Below are 6,000 nucleotides of genomic sequence, written 5' to 3' on the forward strand. Positions count from 1 at the left end.
GATTTTAGAAAACAATCTACTCGAAGGTCTTCCCTAGAAATTATCTCCATTTGTGCTCCTGCATCTTGGTTGAGGGTTGGTCTTTTAATCTTGTCCCACGCCTTAGAAGTCGGCACTATTTCGGCTTGGAATGATAATCCATGGGGTGCACCGGAGGTGCACCCAATGGGTGTAGCCCCCGACCTTCAAATGGATTTTTCAAGGATAATCCATTCGAAGGTCTTCCTTTCGTGCCTCTTTGCTGAAAATTATCCCTTTCGTTTGTAGAAATTGGCATGAAGCTATTTGCATTACGCTTTGGAGGTCAGCATTATGTCATCAATATTTTGTTGCAGAGGTCAGCATATATTTTGTCTTTAGCAACCGAGTTTGCAATCCATCCATATCTTGCTAGGTAGTGCAATTTATTTGCTTCTGCAACTGATTGGACGTTTGATGGACGTTCTCTGTCTAGTCTTCACGTCGCTTCTGTGTAACACCCCAGGTGTTACCTTGGCTAGAGCCACCTTGGCACTAGAAGCTGTGTTCACCAGGGTAAAGACTTAGGGCACCACATAAGAACCTTGGAGCTCATGTGCTAATCAAGTTGCCAATGACATGAGAAGCATTACTCTAATCCTTGCACACTTACTACCTTGGATAAAGGGGGAGAAGAACTCTAGACCTCTCCAAAGCCCTACCTTCCAAAACCCTAAGTAAGGGGGGAAAGAAAGTGAGCAAGTGGGCAAGCATGTGTAACTTTTACCCAAACCCTAAGTAACATTATAACCATCATTTAAGGGAGGGAAATATTGCAAAAAGGCCCCTGGAGAAACCCCAATTCAAATCTCCAAGTGGAGAGAGAGCTAGAGCTCTCAATTTCCCTCTAAGTCACATTTTAGCCCTAATTCAAAGACCAGCCGTGTTCACTTTGAAGATGGCGCCAAAACCACTTGGGTTCTATACCAAAAATGTGCTATACCACTTAAGGCACCCCCTGGAAAAATTTGAGGCCGAGACTCAGACGTTTGACAACACTTGACATCAGTTTTGTCGCTGAGCGGGCAGGGAGACAAGCCAGATTTGGCGCCCGTCTATCTCCCTATCTAGGGCGTATCATCCCTTGGAACTCACACATGTGAGATAGCCCTAGGTGCCAGGAGGAGGTCTGCGCCGAATTCATGGCGAGATTCGCACGTTTGCGATCTCTGGAAGCGTTTGAACATTGGAAGAAACTCACTGCCACGTGTTCGACGCCTTCTGCCCGCGCCAGAGCACGCTCGCGCGCGCCCTCGCACGTCCCGCGCCGCGCCCGAGCCAAACCCGCGCCGTGGCCCGCGCCCGAGCTTATAAATCCCTCCCAGGCTTCGGCTACACCTTTCCGCACACCCTCCACACCTCACCAGAGTTAGCTCGTCGCCGTTTGCCCGTGCGCAGCGAGCCCGCGGCCGCTCAACCCCTCTGCCACCGTAGACCGGCCAGCAGAGCCATCCCCAACCCCGTCCTACCCTCGGAGAAGCTTGTGCACACCTCTGTGAAGCTCCCCGAGCAAGGAATCGGAGTTCCCTTCGCCGGAGAAGCCAGTCCACGCTCGCCGGAGCTCTCACCCCCGCCGGAGCACGTGGACCGGGTAAGCCACTCCACCATCCTTCGATTCCTTGTGCACACAGTCGTTGCGTGACCCCCGTGATGCTAACCGTGCCCTCGGATTGCGCCAGTTCGCCGTAGTTTGGCCGGTATACTCGCCGCCGACGAGGACACCCGCCTGCACGCGTGGACCGGGCGATTCCGGCCACCTCCGACGCCGAGCCGTGCCTCGACATGACCGCCAGAGCCTCCCCAAGCCAACCCCACCCTTCGCCGGACCTCCCTCGCCGCCGGTAAGCCGCGCCGCCCTTTTCTTTCCCGCGGTTACTGTTTCAGTGAAGGGAAGGACTGCGGGTGAGAGGGAAGAAAGGTCAGGGGGTTTTGTGTAAGGTCAGTGACACAGGGGAATAGTGGCGTGGGGGTAGATCTGTGAAGGTGGATTTAGTTTAAACCCAGGGACCCCGGTGCAAACTGTTTTTCCAGAAACCCTTAAATTAAATTTGTTTTAAATTGAACAGCAACTTTGAAAATGCATAACTTCTGTTTAAATCATCCAAATTTGGTCAAACCAATTTTGTTAGACTCAAATTAATGTAACCTAACTAAGAAAAATATAAAACCCCTTGGTAATGTGGAAAACTTAAAAGTTCTGATTTAATGTTAGTTTTGGCCAAAAGCTAAATAATAGTAAGAAAAATAGTTAGGATATTTGACTAGGGTTAGGAAAATTTGGAGAAGTTTATATTTACCTACTAACCTGTTTAAAAATGCTAAACCTCTCTGTCCACTCCATTTGAGTTAGTTTTACCCCTTATTCTATAATATGCCTAAGAATAAGGAAAATAGAAAAGGTAAATTAATTAATAGACCAGAGAGTACCTCTATTTTTGTTAGGTTTTTTATTCAACATAGTTCACTGGAAAAATATATCATACCCTGTTTTAGTGTAAAATAAGTAAGATCCCTTTTTTTAAATAAAACAAGTGAAACTTAGAAAAACTCTACAAAAATGACCCCAAGGTGAAAACACCCCCACCCTTGGGATAACTATTGTTTTATTAGAAAGAACCTAAGAAAAATATGAAATCTGCTGTTTGACATTTTTCAAATAATAAGGTAGTAGAAAGTGCCTTTTTGACATTAAACTTAAGAAAATCATAACTAAATACCCACCCCTTAGTTTTCTGTGATTTTTAGCACAGAGTCCTATTATTACCAAAGGATGCCAACAAAAATAACCTCTAGGACAGAACCTACCCCTAACTAGAAGGTGTAGTGTAAAGAGGCCCTTTTTGCCTAACTTTTGTTATTTTTGCTTAAAACCTAACATTTATACTCTAAGCCTCAAATTCTTAAAACAAGCTAGAATAGCCAGTGACAACCCACTGTAATTTTTACAGAATTTTTGAAAATTATTAAAACCCTGTTGTAGTTCAAACCTACCCTAGAAACCCTAAATGGAAATCAAGGAAAGGAAAAATGAATAATGTGAATTAATGTTATCCCAAAACCCTTGAAGTCTGTCCACTAAAAATGTATCAAGGTAATACCAATCCACTATGTTATCCTCACTAAAAACCCAAGCCTAAGGAGTATTAAAACTAACCCACTGGAAGCCCCGCATGACTAAGAACTCTAAGTTACTTCTTGACTTAGTTTCTTTTACAAAATATTGTTAAATCATGCATAATCATGACATACATGTTCATTGCATTCGATAGACTGTAATCTTGCTGACGGAGAGTACATCCTCGTGCCGGAGCAAGGAGCTGCTCAGGAGGTAGCCCCAGATCCAGCACCCGAGCCTGCACCAGAGGACCTGCCTGCCACTGCTTTGGAAGGCAAGCCCCGGTTTTATGCATAACCTGTTATTTATGCTATTTTACTTCACTTAATGATTGTAGGTTTGATTGTGCACTTAGGTGTAGGAGTTGTCTGAAACCCTAGTTGCATGATCTCAGGAATCCCTTTTGAGATGAATACTAGTATGACAGGTCGAGTAGTTGCTTTATTTAATTAGGATCTCGGTAGAAGACGAGTGATTTTTCTAGCACTCGCGCGAGATCAGGAAATTGATTGTACCCACTTTCACACTGTCATGATACTAGTTGGTGGACAACAATCCATGGGGATTGGTTGTTTACGAGATGGAAAATGGAATAAGGATTAACGTGCGGATACCTGTGTCAAGCGTTTGAACGTACTGAGCACATGCCGAGAAATATGGTAAATCGGTAAGCCTAGTACCTGAGTGAACCCGGCAGTGGACATATCCCCTCACGCGTCCTGAGACGAGGTCTCCCATTCCGGTTATGGTGGGTACAAGTGCGGTCACTGCACGACGGCCAGTCGGGGTCAGTGAGGCATTGTACGCCAAGGCGGTGAGCCCTGATCTGCTGACGGGGAATCGATGGGGACGGTTGATGTGTGTGGGGACGGAGTGCCCCTGCATGTCGTGTGTTTAGGTTTACCTTGCAAGGATAAAAACTCGATTCGAATCGTCTGCTTCTCGCAGCTAACGAGACTGCTTGATCCATTGTACTGCATTGAGTAATAAGTGGAAGTATGATGAGTTGAGATAAGATGTTGATTGTTAATAATGCTTGCTACCATGTATGAGTAGATAGTTCACTTTTAGCCTTAAGAGAGTCACACTTAACTTTGACTAAGTTAAATTCTTGATTTAGAAACTCAGCTAGTGCTTTTGGCAACCAAACCCCACAGCCAAACAGCTGCATGTCTAGAGGTAGAGGAGTAGACTCCTCACACCGGGTAAGTCTAGCTGAGTATTAGTATACTCAGCCTTGCTTGTGGCATAATTTTTACAGGTTCTCTGGAGGAGATGGTTGCTGGGATAACTTGGCCGACCACCCTGCCACCGGGTTGGACTGTCGAGTGGGACCCTGCCTCGGCGGAGGAGGAGCATGAGGAGTGATGAGACAGGCTTCCCCATCTCTCTGTTTAATTATCGTTAGTTTTATTCCGCTGCACTTCAAACAATGATGGTTACTTTTGCAAAAACTCCGATGACGATGATGGTGATGTAATAATTTAACATTATGGCATGTATGGTTTTATGCTTTATTGTATTTGCTCTGTGACTCACCTTCGAGTGAGATTGTGGTACTTGATCCTGTCAGTGGCCGTGTCGGACTAGATCCGAGGGATTGACGGGTTATTCCCATTTAAGTGTGGTCTAGCCTCTAAGGCGGGACTTGGACACTTAAGTTGGAATAATTCGGGCAGTTCCGCCACAGCTGGTATCAGAGCTTGTACCACCACAGAGGAATCAATAAAATATAAATACCATCAATTTTCTAAATAAAACTTGATAGAAACAAGGTTGGATAGATAGTAGGACGAACAGGATAGACCTAGGACGTGAAGCCTTAGGTTAATAGAAGGGTAGCTAGGTGGCTAAGTAACTAGGCCCTACAGGCCACTTTTACAGGATGGGAGTTCCTCCCTATTCCTTTTATCTTGTTGTGAGGCCGTTCAGGACGAGCATGCATGCATTCATAATTAAGCAAATGGATAACTGAGTAAAGGACTTAAAAACAAGATAACAACCAATTAGGTCCCTAGTGCCTTTTTACTTAACTAGAGAAAGGCTGAATTTTTTTTACTTTTCCTTGTTCTTTTTATAATTCTTTTTCTTTACTTACGCTTAACCGTACACAGATGACTTCCCACGGATCCTCCGATAACGGAAATGCACTGACCCACACGGACGGACTTGCACGAGAGGGCTTTCCCCGCATTCTGTGGGAAGTACTTCAGGGGGCTGGATACACGACACCCCCTCAGTACACGGTGCAGCAGTTCGAGAAGCACCGGGTGCCCCGCTGTAGGGTGAGGATGACTTTGGAGCCTCATCCCCTGCAGCCAGGTTGGCGCTCCTTGGACTCCGAGTCTTTCGGGTACCGGGCAGAGGACACGATCGAGGCGATCGCTCTGCATGGGTTGACTACCTTCTGCGGATTCCATCCCTTGGAGCTGGCTACCCACCCCATTGGCTTGTTCCCCGCTGAGAAGGAGGACGACCCAATGTGGAAGGATCGGGTGGAGCATGCCAAGGACATCTGGGCCATCTACCCAGGTCAGACTGCGCACTTGACAGTACGGTGCATGAATGCCCTGTACCGTCTACAAGTGATGCGCGGTGAGGCAATGTCCCATCTGATGGCGCTGCTGGAGGCAACAAAGATCACGCTGGATAACAGAGAGGAGCTCGTGGTTGACCTATCTCAGGAAATGGTGGAAAAGGACTTGCAGGTGGAGCAGCTATCCACTGACATTCAGGAGTTGGAGGAGTTGGTAGGTACCAGGGAGAACACCATCGAGGTCCTCGAGGATCAGCTCCTTAACACTCAGCAGCAGCTTGCTAAGGCTAACGAGCACCTGGACATGCACCACCAGGAGATCCAGGACCAG

This window comes from Zea mays, chromosome 9, assembly GCF_902167145.1.
Source record: "Zea mays cultivar B73 chromosome 9, Zm-B73-REFERENCE-NAM-5.0, whole genome shotgun sequence".
NCBI classification, from domain to species: domain Eukaryota; kingdom Viridiplantae; phylum Streptophyta; class Magnoliopsida; order Poales; family Poaceae; genus Zea; species Zea mays.